Genomic DNA, 13,861 nt, shown 5'->3' on the forward strand with positions numbered 1-13,861 from the left:
TATTGCAAAGCAAATAGTCTCAGTCGGCCGACTGGATCTCACGTCTCGCAACATGTGTCACCCTGACCTCGTGAGACTCAAGAGAGCAAGCATTCTACAACAGTGACATATATACAAAAAGACCATCATATTATCAGCTTGTGACACAGCAAAACCAACCATAATGTGTCTTCCTGAGCAAGGGTTCGGTGATTGACAATTATATCGGGTAGGACACCTTCTAAGACATTGATTTAGCAACAGTTGCAATATGCAAAGGTGCAGACACTATTCTTTGTTACAGAGAACATAATGCTCTTGTTCAGTGAGCGAACTGTGTTTGTAGGAGAGACACCTTCCAAGACATGCTATCTTCTAGTCTCTATTTGTGAGCTAGAGGTCAGCTCGATCTAAAGGGGTCCAGCAAGGGGGGCCGTGAAAGAGAGTATAATTCATGCCTCTAACGGTCTATTTCTACAGTTTCTGCAGTTTCAGCAAGACCAGCTGGCACCTGGCTTGGTGATTAAATGCCTCTCTGCTCGCCTTCAAGGACTTGAGAGGGAGGAAAACAATGTATTTCTGTCTGGGCTTGTCTCTCACTTGTAACTTGTGGCCTTGCTCTGTGCAAGAGCAGGACGAAATTAAATTCTTTTTTTTGCAAAGCATTTGAACAGAAAAGCAAGACAAAGCAAAATGGCGGATTCTTCGGGTATAAAATGGATGCTCTATGGTTATGCTGGCGATTCTGTAACTGCCGATGCTGGGCATATGATGCGGTTGGTTTTCGGCCAACATAATAAACCATTTATGCTATGGTACAGTATTTTCTAGACTAACAAACCCTCCTCTTGGCCATAAGCCAAACGCATCAACCATACATCGCATCTTCCTCTGACCAGGTATCTAATTCTGAACTATGCATACTACTGTAATCATCATCATCCATATCAATTGACATAAACTCTTTCATAGTTTGTGTTTCATTATTTGCATTTGTATCCACTTTGGGAGTTCTTTTCTCTATTAACTTATGTATGCATTCATCACTTATTTCAGAGCAAATAATTGGCAGGCAGTGTATGCAACAACATGTCAGGAAGATTCCAAAGACTGTTGCTAAAATTGCAACTAGTTTCCATCCCCATGAACGTAGTAACTCCCAAAACCAGGAATTTATATTCAGTTCCCAACCACCTGTCGGGGGATGAAGGTCAGAACTCAGAACATGTAACTTCTTTATTGCCTCAAAAATCATAGGGGAGGAGTCAGTTACAAATACGCAACATGCTGACCCCACGATTTTACAAACACCTCCATGCTCAGCCAAAACTATATCAAGAGCCATTCTATTCTGATGTGTCATTAATCTAATTGCCTTATCTTCTAGGGTCATATTATACAATACATCAGTTGTTCCGTTTATCGTTTTTTGTAATTTCTTGACAATCTTCTGATATTAAATGAGTTTATTGCTTGGCCCCAATATGGTATAAATGATTTTGCTATGTCTCCCGCAATAAATCCTGCTCCATCATCCCGCTGAGGCCTTGATCTAGATAATTTCAATATATCTGATGTTCGGGAAAGGAATACCTCAGGGAAGAGGATTCCTAAGTAACATGTTCCACCCCAATTTCTAGGTAACCAGGGATAAGCTTTTTCTCCACATACAAAATAAACGGGTCACCTACATATATTGGTTCTTCTTCTCTCTCAAGTACTGCAAAATTCATGCATCTATCAAATGTCCCTACTGAATAGGAACCTTTCTTTTGTAAGCAAAATGGAACAGTGCAAGGATTGTAATTTATTGTATACGAGGGGGGCACTACATCTTTGTTCCCTACTGGGTTCATGTGAAACATGATTACAGTTGACTTATAAGGCACATACAGTCTGTCTACTAGCGTTACTACTCATTTTATTAATCTTGATTTGTTAAATATGGTACAACCTATGGGTTTCATTACCACTTTTTCAAATTCTTCTTTGCTTGTCTTGTCTAATTGACCTGTGTCACTCTTATTCCACTTTCCATAAAAGAGTGCACTTAGTGATGTATAACATTCTGTATTAAAGGGTAATGGCTGTACATGCCAACCTATTCCTTTTCCGCCATGCTGGGGTAAATGCGTGCAGACCCAGCAGGTAGTCTTGTTCAAGATTCAGTGAGTCATATTCATAATTAAAGCAATGTGTTATTACCATAACCTTCCCTGTGCCTTTCTTCGGTTGGAGGGAGAGCATAAGAGAGTACATGGGCTGGACTGTCTGTGACAGGTGCTTTTGTGGCAGGAAAAAGAGAACTGAATGGATGCATGCTCTCCAAATACCATAATACTGGGATAATGGTACACAGAATACACAGGAGTGTTGTAATCATCAGCATTAATTTCTTACAGCAACTCTTTCTAGATTGTTTTACAGTCTCTATATCTATTACATCATCAGCATTGGTGCAGGAGGGGGCAGAAGTAAGTATGGGCATTGTGCATGATTCTTCTTTTCCAACAATGTTCGTTGTGAATACTTCTCACTGCAACGCTCGTTGAAACACCAAAATGTTCGAAGACGTTAACAAAGTGTTTTAGGCCAGTTCTCCACAACCTTGATTGCGAAACGTGTGGCAAGATTATTGTGCTTTTGCACATTGCTCAAAAGACCCCAGAGCAAACATCAATTGCCTTTGTACCATATGTGCCCCGCTTGTTCGCACGGGGTGGTTGACAAATTGATTTTTATTTTCAAAGATAGCAGCGGGAAACTGCGTTCCAGAGCTCCCAGATTGGTACAGTCCTCACGCTCCACGTCCCTAGGCCTCCGATTCCCAATTCATCCATGATTGGAATAGACGCAACAACAAAAACGCGAAGATCAGATCACTTTCGATTTTGAGAACGTAGGTTGCACCTTATCGCTCCAGGTACTGTGTGATCAACGAACAGTGCAGATGTACTTTCAGATGCAGGCTCAGTGTCAGCCTGTGATGCAGCAAGTGATGATGCAGGCTTTATGTCAGCCTGTGGCGATGCAGATTCAGCTAGGGAAAGTTGGGGCACATTTAGCCCTTTCTCCTTTTTAGCAATCTTCTCAGGCTTTCTCTCAGGCTCAGGCAGAACTTGTGGCAGAGAACTGGCAATGGTGTCTTTTGAGTCAGAGGCAGCTGTTTCTTTCTGGTCGTCGGTGTCAGGTAGTTCTTTCAATGGAGATGGAATTCTTTTTGTGTGGGTGGTGTGGATCCACGCCTTGCCACCATCCACACGGACTGTAGTGATGATTTCCGTTTGAAATCTTTCACCAGGATCCACTCGCCTGGCTGCAGACAATGCCCCGGGCCTGTATATCTGACAGGAAGAGCCTCCAGCACCTGCTGATGAATAAACCGGAGCGTCTGCGTTAAAATGTCACCGTATGTACTAAGTACAGGGTATTCGACTTCACTCAGACGCCTAGGCTGCGGTGCACACCAAACATTAGCAGGTCTCCCCATTACGATCTCGTATAGGGAGAATCCAGTCCTTGCTTGCACAGACGTGCGCATTCACAGCAAAGCTAAAGGCAGTGCATCTGTCCATTTTAATTGACTCCCTGAACAGATTTTACTTATTTTATTCTTTAATATGCCGTTTTGAAATTCAACAAGACCGGCACTCATCGCGTGTCTGGTGGAATGTAATCGTTTATCAATCTGAAGGCCTGCACAAATCTGTAATATCACAGCAGCAACAAAATGCGGGCCGTTGTCTGACCATATAACCCGTGGCAGGCCGAATCTGGAAAAATACTCTTTTAGCATACCTTTTGCTGTGCTTATTACTGTGCAGTCCTTTAGCAGGTATGCTTCCACCCATTTACTGAATGCACAGACTACCACCAAGATGTATTTAAGATTCTGACATTTTTCCATTTCTATAAAATCAAAATGGATGACTTCAAAGGGCATAGAGGGGGGGGCAAAACTACCTGTTGGAGTGGCTGCTCCTTTTCCAATATTGTGTTGCAAACAAGTCATACAATTCTGAACTAGTCTCTCAGCATTTTTTCTAATTTGCAGGTCCTGCCATACTGTAGCCAGATGCTGTATCATTTTTTTGCACATATGTGTGTGGGTCTGTGGGCCATGGTGACCATTGCAGTTACATAGGAGTTGGACAGCATCCATTTTCTACTCTCTTTGTCCACCCAGCAACCTTCTATGTCTAATTCTGCGGAGCCCTCAGCCCACCCTTTTATTTCATCAGCAGTTGCTCCCGCCTGCATCTCTTTGACTGTGGCAATCCCATTCTCTATCATGCAGGGCACTTCTTCTGATTGTACTATCAACATTTTTGTGTGCAAATCAGTGGCAGGGTTTTTTTGCAATTTTGTCTGCAAATGTGTTTCCTTTTCCAACATAACACGTTATTTTCTAATGCACCTCGCATTTCATTATTGCCAGTCGCTTTGGACACGTGAGTGCAGACAACAATCGCGCTATCAAAGGGCCATGTTGAATTTTAGTTCCGTGTGATGTTAGAAAACCCCTCTCAGCCCAAAGTCGACCAAAATTGTGTACCACCCCAAATGCGTACTGACTGTCAGTATACATGTTTACATTCAAATTTTCAGAAATTTCACATGCTCCTGTCATTTCAATGCTATTATTTCTACGGCCTGTGCTGAATTGTATGGAATTCTTTTGCTCTCTACGATACTCTTCAGTGCGTGATGGCATAGCCAGCAGTTGACGTGCCATTGGTTAACTTAAAACAGGAACCGTCACAAAACATTTCCCTGTCTGGCTCTTTCTGTGGGGTGTCTCTTAGATAAATTCTCCCTTTCGTTTCTTCTTCAGTAACCATTAAACAATCATGGGGTGGTGATTAATTCTCACCCTTGTCTTTATTGGGAGGGGGCATTAACTCTGCAGGATTCAAAGCGCAACATCTCTGAATTTGAATATGTGGTGCAAACAAGACAATTTCATATCTAGTCAATCTAGCTGATGTGAGATGTTGTGTCTGCGTTCTGTTTAAAAGAATGTCTACACTGTGGGGCACCATCAAAGATAAGGCGTGACCCAAAACCATTCCCTCCATTTGTTTTACTGCCACGGTAGCCGCGGCGACAGCTCGTAAACAACGCAGCAAAGCGCATGCTACAGAATCCAGCACGGAAGAAAAATAACAGCATGGTCTATTTCTTCCTCCTTGTTCCTGTGTCAAAACAGCCAGTGCACAACCCTCATTCTCATGCACAAATAATTTAAAATCCTTCTCATAATTTGGTGTGTGCAAAACTGGAGCTGAGCACAAAGCAACTTTGAGCAGATCAAATGCATTCTGACATTCCTCACTCCATGGCAAAGGCAAGGCAACATCCTTTTTAGTCAATGCCACGATTGCTTTCACAATCATAGCGAAATTCGTTATCCACTGCCGGCAATATGAAGCCATGCCTATGCTCTGACTCCTTTCTGTGTCTTTGGAATAGACATACCAGAGATGCTTTCTATCCTTTCTGCTTTCAGTCTTCTCCCCTCTTTCGAAAGTAGGTAGCCCAAATAGGCCACCACCTTTTGACAATACTGGAATATTTTTAATGCAGCTTTATGTCCATGTAATGCTAAATGTGTCAGCAACATGGCGGTACCCTTTTTGCAAATGTCTTCTGAGTCAGCAGCGATCAACAAGTCATCGATGTACTGCAATAGTACACAACCTGTTGGTAGCTCTAGCATGTCTAGTTGTTCTTTTAATACTCTGCTATAAATACTTGGGCTCTCAGTGTAACCGTGTAACCTTGTGGTATTCGTGTGAATGTGAAAGATCGCCCTCCTAGTGTGAAAGCAAATAGATATCTGCTATCTGGATGTACTGGGATGCTAAAAAGCGCATTCTTAAGATCGACAACACTAAAGTGTGAAGCAGAGGCAGGAATCATTGTCAAAATGGTAGTGACATCTGGGACCAATGGAAATTGGGGATCAACTACTTTATTCAACGCGGGTAGATCAATTATGAAATGATACGGTATTTCATACCTCCTTTCTTATAAACTGGGAGAATCGGACTATTGCAGGTGCTACCAGTAATCTCTTCAATCATGTTTCTTTTAACCAAATCTGAAAAAATGCATTTTAATGCTTTCTCACCTTCCACCAAAATGTTATACTGGGGAATATGCAGCAATGTTACTCCCTCTTTCAAAACAACTTTCCCCGGCTCTATTTTCAAACAGCCAACATCGTTATCATTCATCGCCCATATGCAAGTCGGTACCTTACTTAACTCTGTTGGCAGGAGTTTGGACAGGAATTGGGACATTGGCATTTTTTGTGGTGAAATCGTCAAAAACACTCCATCAGGAGAACAATGAATAACCGCACTTAGTTTTTTCAGCAAATCTAAACCCAATAGATTCTCACCGCAATTTTGTGTCAAAAGGAACTGGCAAGTCTCAGTGAATGGACCTAGTGTTATAGGCACCGACTCTGACACTTGACTAATTACTGGGGTGCCTGCGAACCCTACCGAAATGTTCTTTTGCCCTGACAGTGGTATCTCTGGAACCAAGTGATGATCTATAGAGCACTTCTGTGCACCTGTGTCCACTACGAAAATGTGCTCCTTATTCCCAACTTTCATTTCTATTTAGGGTCCTTTCTGATCAATGGGAATAGACACATGTTCCGACCCCTGTCGTGGGCTGTCCTAGCGGAACAATACATCATCTGATGTAAAGTCACCAGAATAGTATGTATTTGATTGAGTATCATAAACATTCCCATCTCCTGCTCCATTCTGCTGATTTTGATTTGGGCTCTAATTCTGGTTGTTATTCCCTTGGTTATTCTGATTTTGTGGCATACTAGTGTTTCTATTTTGCCCCTGTGTTGCCGGGCGACCTCTGTTCTGTCTTCTCGGGGCATTCCCATTTCTATTCTGCAAATGTGTGACCCTCTTCTTTACAATATGCACATTGATTTAGTCCAATTGGACCTCCGTGCATGTTGGAGTAATTCTCTCTCCCTTCTGCATTTCCTCTTCCCCTATTATTATTCGCACCTGCTGTAGTAACACTCTTGTTTTTAAATTTACTCTATCCCTCACCTCTTTCTCTTTCTCTGAATGTACTCTATTCTCATAGTATTGTGTCATGTGTAATACTTCAATCTGTGATTTTGCTTGCCACACACTTTCAGGTGTCATTATCAAATTTTGGATTTTCGGTAACAACCCTCTCACATATTTGTCAACAAATAGTCTTTTCCCAGGTTCACTGCTTAAATCTTGAGCACTGAAATCTGCAAACACTTCTTCAAATCTATTGAAATAGTCAGTTGCCAACTCATCTTTGCCTTGCATGCATGCAGTTAGTTTGTCCCATATAATTCTTCTTTCAGGCACTATAACCTTTAATTTCTGTACTATTTGTGCCGGTATTACTAACATATTCGATGATGGTTTTTCACCTGCTGATCTGTCTGTATCTTCTTTGATTACATTTTCCCAAGTCACACCCAAACTTCATGATCACCCACATTCCTAATGTTGCTTCCAAATATCTGCTTGAAGAATTACAGGGAATAATAGGTCAATATCGTTCATATTAAAAATGGACGATTTCAAATAAGATTCAATTTCTTTATACAATCCAGCTGGATACTTTCTTATATCAGGGATCGTCTGTTTTATATTGTTCACCTCTTGTCTAGAAAAAGGGACATGTACATATTGTGCTGTGTAATGTGCGTCTGTTACTTGTGCTAGAGCTCCATCAACACCAAGGATTTCTGTATTCGGCACAAAAGTGGGAAGGACTTCTCTCATCGGAAATATCGCACTGGCCCTCCCTCTTTCCTCTCTCTTATTGAGCACTATAGCTAGATCAAGGGATAATGCAGTCTTCCCAGTTTCAGATAAACACGCTCTCTTGCATACTGTCATTAATTCAGAGGGACAGCAGTCATTTCTCTCAACATATTTATCTTGCAAATATTCAACCATTACTTGAAATACTTTCCTTTGCATCTCTATCGTTGTATTGCTCTACCCTGAAAAGTGCGCGGAACAACCATAAATCACCAATGCAATTATAGAGCAAATACTTCAACCCATAAACAGACAGACACAATAACTCACAGCTACGCACTCTTTAGAAGATAATCAGCTCTTTACGGCTATTTATTCAAAGATTACAAGTACATAGAAATAACTCATAAAAATAATATGGACATAGATCACAGAAGAAGTAAAGAAGTCAAAAGAAATACATCACCATGAGCGTAATCGAAGTCCTCATCTCGTCCAGAAGCGGCTGGAAGACTCTGGGGGCAGCCAGGCCGAGAGTGCCACAGCTCACAGGAAGGCCAGACGGAGCGTCCTTCTCTGGCTGAAGTCTCACCTGACCCCCTCCGGGTTTCCGCATATATAGGAACTCCACAAAAGGGGAGTTAATTCTCAAAGCTTCTGGAATGGCACCTTCGCAGTTGAGGAACAGCCATCAGTTGCCAGCTGGGTCAATCGAGAGCTCCCCCCAAGGAACGCAGGGCCTCCCTGCTCTAAGAACATGCTCCAGGGAGAACAGTAGCAAGTCATAACAACATGAGCTTTTCCCAGCAGAAATGGCCTTGACTGCATACCAAGTTTGAAAAAGCATGTTTGTCTCAGCACTGTGAATCTAACAGTTCAGAAAATGTGTGCAGCCTTTCACTGCGGAGTGAAGTAAATATCCAACATGGCTCCAAGCGCTCCCAGAATGCATTGCGCGCCAGCGCCATTTTGAACCAAGCATAAATCAAGCAGAACAATCGTATACAGTTCAAACGTATCATACACCTCCATTATAGGAATCGTAGCATCCATAATTCATCTAAGCGCTTCTCGCATACATATTTTCATTTCTTCACTAACAGGTTTTGATGGCGGGAAAAATCACTGCTGTACATATGTTGCCGACTCTTCTCTCCCTCTTTTTACCTCTTTGTACCGAAACCCAGGAACAGAAACCATCTCTGAATACAATTCATCAAGTTCATCTTTAAACTCAAATAGCCTGTCCACGTGCTCCTTCATCTCTGAATCACTTTCCCTCAAACGTGAGAAGGCATTCAAATCCCGCAATTTCTGTGGCGGTACCATAACAGTTAATTGCTTCCACCTCTTCATAAAATACTCTCCAATGCATTCCAACAATACCTGTTTTTCGCTGAGCTTCTTATAATCATACTTGAACCCAGCGGCGATCCCTCATCTTTGCCTTCAATGCACATTTCTGCCTGTTCTTTCAGTTCTCTCTTTCTCTCCCTGCTAACCGCACTACAGGTTATTCTAGTACTTTCTCTCTGGGCAGGCCCTGTCTCTCCAGCGCTGCCTTCTCTGATAGCTGCTGATACACACTCCGTAGGTGGAGGGGAAAATGGGGTCACGTGTTCAGGAGGAGCTGGCGCAGATGGAACAACTGGAAGGGTGGGTGGGAACATGGGCTGTGGTTGAGCAATGGGTGCTGATGCGATTGTGTCCATTTTACTTTTAAGGCGTTCTTGCCTTTTCTCATTCAAAATCTTATTGATTAGTTCATCTGATGCATGCAACTCTTGTTGAGGATATATTTTTTCTATGCCTAATTGAAGACTCCTATCTGCCCTTCTGATATCCTCATCCCATTGTTTTTCTTCTTATTCTAGCGCTCTGTCTGCATTAGATTTGTGCCTACGCGCATGTTTTTCTCTACTTCTTAAACAGAGGTTAGTTCCTTCCTCCAGTCTCTAATGACGTCAAATGTGCAGGGCGTGCTTTCTTGCGCAGCAATACTGATTCCAAATGCTCTATTCGTGGCTTCTCAAAACTACCATCCTTTGGCCATTGCAAATATTCTACGTGTCTGGTTTGCCTATGCCAAATTTCACAAAACATTATTGCCCCTATTCAATACTTCACATATATCTCAAATGCTGGCGTTCCTACAGGTGGTGCAGCCTGGCCAATTTCCAAAGATTGTCTACCGCAGTGGAAAAATCCCACTAGACAAGAAGACAATTTCCCAGGCATGCTTGATCTTATTCATACCTGGGTGTTTGATCTTGCAAGAGCAACTCTTACCCAATATCAGGGCTGTTTAAGAATCGGGGCATGACTCACCTGATCAATCAGCTCGTCTCTCAAGATGCAATTTGTCCGTATACAGACGCAACCAAGGATCGTCGTGACTGAGTATCTGGCTCAATCTGCCTCGTTTTGGGACCCTTGCCTTCTTGCTCTCTGGGCAGGCGCGTCGATCAGGGACCGGTTGTGTACAGATCTGCAAAGGAGTCTCTCATCACTTTCACAGGGGCGCCCTGAACACCTCTCTATCCTGGCTCGACGGCCTCGTCCTCGATTCGTTTTTTCCGTCTTCTTCAAATTTCAACGTACACGATGGAGAAAATGGGGGAGGATCCCTATTCGGGTGCCATTTTTTGACAGGGCCTGAAATCCTCGCGCATGGAAACAAGGCACAATCACCATACACGAACTAATACGCCAGACACGAGGTTCAATTCCAAAAATCTAGGGTTTATTGCAAAGCAAATAGTCTCAGTCGGCCGACTGGATCTCACGTCTTCCAACGTGTGTCACCCAGACCTCGTGAGACTCAAGAGAGCAAGCATTCTACAAAAGTGACATATATACAAAAAGACCATCATATTATCAGCTTGTGACACATCAAAACCACCCATAATGTATCTTCCTGAGCAAGGGTTTGGTGATTGACAATTATATCGGGTAGGACACCTTCTAAGACATTGATTTAGCAACTGTTCCAATCTGCGAAGGCGCAGACACTAATCTTTGTTACAGAGAACAGAATGCTCTTGTTCAGTGAGCAAACTGTGTTCGTAGAAGAGAAACATTCCAAGACATCCTATCTTCTAGTCTCTATTCGTGAGCTAGAGCTCAGCTCAATCTAAAGGGGCCCAACAAGGGGGGCCGTGAAAGAGAGTATAATTCATGCCTCTAACGGTCTATTTCTACAGTTTCTGCAGTTTCAGCAAGACCAGCTGGCACCTGGCTTGGTGATTAAATGCCTCTCTGCTCGCCTTCAAGGACTTGAGAGGGAGGAAAACAATGTATTTCTGTCTGGGCTTGTCTCTCACTTGTAACTTGTGGCCTTGCTCTGTGCAAGAGCAGGACGAAATTAAATTCTTTTTTTTGCAAAGCATTTGAACAGAAAAGCAAGACAAAGCAAAATGGCGGATTCTTCGGGTATAAAATGGATGCTCTATGGTTATGCTGGCGATTCTGTAACTGCCGATGCTGGGCATATGATGCGGTTGGTTTTCGGCCAACATAATAAACCATTTATGCTATGGTACAGTATTTTCTAGACTAACAAACCCTCCTCTTGGCCATAAGCCAAACGCATCAACCATACATCGCATCTTCCTCTGACCAGGTATCTAATTCTGAACTATGCATACTACTGTAATCATCATCATCCATATCAATTGACATAAACTCTTTCATAGTTTGTGTTTCATTATTTGCATTTGTATCCACTTTGGGAGTTCTTTTCTCTATTAACTTATGTATGCATTCATCACTTATTTCAGAGCAAATAATTGGCAGGCAGTGTATGCAACAACATGTCAGGAAGATTCCAAAGACTGTTGCTAAAATTGCAACTAGTTTCCATCCCCATGAACGTAGTAACTCCCAAAACCAGGAATTTATATTCAGTTCCCAACCACCTGTCGGGGGATGAAGGTCAGAACTCAGAACATGTAACTTCTTTATTGCCTCAAAAATCATAGGGGAGGAGTCAGTTACAAATACGCAACATGCTGACCCCACGATTTTACAAACACCTCCATGCTCCATGCTCAGCCAAAACTATATCAAGAGCCATTCTATTCTGATGTGTCATTAATCTAATTGCCTTCTCTTCTAGGGTCATATTATACAATACATCAGTTGTTCCGTTTATCGTTTTTTGTAATTTCTTGACAATCTTCTGATATTATATGAGTTTATTGCTTGGCCCCAATATGGTATAAATGATTTTGCTATGTCTCCCGCAATAAATCCTGCTCCATCATCCCGCTGAGGCCTTGATCTAGATAATTTCAATATATCTGATGTTCGGGAAAGGAATACCTCAGGGAAGAGGATTCCTAAGTAACATGTTCCACCCCAATTTCTAGGTAACCAGGGATAAGCTTTTTCTCCACATACAAAATAAACGGGTCACCTACATATATTGGTTCTTCTTCTCTCTCAAGTACTGTAATATTCATGCATCTATCAAATGTCCCTACTGAATAGGAACCTTTCTTTTGTAAGCAAAATGGAACAGTGCAAGGATTGTAATTTATTGTTTACGAGAGGGGCACTACATCTTTGTTCCCTACTGGGTTCATGTGAAACATGATTACAGTTGACTTATAAGGCACATACAGTCTGTCTACTAGCGTTACTACTCATTTTATTAATCTTGATTTGTTAAATATGGTACAACCTATGGGTTTCATTACCACTTTTTCAAATTCTTCTTTGCTTGTCTTGTCTAATTGACCTGTGTCACTCTTATTCCACTTTCCATAAAAGAGTGCACTTAGTGATGTATAACATTCTGTATTAAAGGGTAATGGCTGTACATGCCAACCTATTCCTTTTCCGCCATGCTGGGGTAAATGCGTGCAGACCCAGCAGGTAGTCTTGTTCAAGATTCAGTGAGTCATATTCATAATTAAAGCAATGTGTTATTACCATAACCTTCCCTGTGCCTTTCTTCTGTTGGAGGGAGAGCATAACAGAGTACATGGGCTGGACTGTCTGTGACAGGTGCTTTTGTGGCAGGAAAAAGAGAACTGAATGGATGCATGCTCTCCAAATACCATAATACTGGGATATTGGTACACAGAATACACAGGAGTGTTGTAATCATCAGCATTAATTTCTTACAGCAACTCTTTCTAGATTGTTTTACAGTCTCTATATCTATTACATCATCAGCATTGGTGCAGGAGGGGGCAGAAGTAAGTATGGGCATTGTGCATGATTCTTCTTTTCCAACAATGTTCGTTGTGAATACTTCTCACTGCAACGCTCGTTGAAACACCAAAATGTTCGAAGACGTTAACAAAGTGTTTTAGGCCAGTTCTCCACAACCTTGATTGCGAAACGTGTGGCAAGATTATTGTGCTTTTGCACATTGCTCAAAAGACCCCAGAGCAAACATCAATTGCCTTTGTACCATATGTGCCCCGCTTGTTCGCACGGGGTGGTTGACAAATTGATTTTTATTTTCAAAGATAGCAGCGGGATTCCCAATTCATCCATGATTGGAATAGACGCAACAACAAAAACGCGAAGATCAGATCACTTTCGATTTTGAGAACGTAGGTTGCACCTTATCGCTCCAGGTACTGTGTGATCAACGAACAGTGCAGATGTACTTTCAGATGCAGGCTCAGTGTCAGCCTGTGATGCAGCAAGTGATGATGCAGGCTTTATGTCAGCCTGTGGCGATGCAGATTCAGCTAGGGAAAGTTGGGGCACATTTAGCCCTTTCTCCTTTTTAGCAATCTTCTCAGGCTTTCTCTCAGGCTCAGGCAGAACTTGTGGCAGAGAACTGGCAATGGTGTCTTTTGAGTCAGAGGCAGCTGTTTCTTTCTGGTCGTCGGTGTCAGGTAGTTCTTTCAATGGAGATGGAATTCTTTTTGTGTGGGTGGCGTGGATCCACGCCTTGCCACTATCCACACGGACTGTAGTGATGATTTCCGTTTGAAATCTTTCACCAGGATCCACTCGCCTGGCTGCAGACAATGCCCCGGGCCTGTATATCTGACAGGAAGAGCCTCCAGCACCTGCTGATGAATAAACCGGAGCGTCTGCGTTAAAATGTCACCGTATGTACTAAG

The sequence above is a fragment of the Ambystoma mexicanum genome, chromosome 11 (assembly GCF_040938575.1).
Source record: "Ambystoma mexicanum isolate Mex_15411 chromosome 11, UKY_AmexF1_1, whole genome shotgun sequence".
Classification (NCBI taxonomy): domain Eukaryota; kingdom Metazoa; phylum Chordata; class Amphibia; order Caudata; family Ambystomatidae; genus Ambystoma; species Ambystoma mexicanum.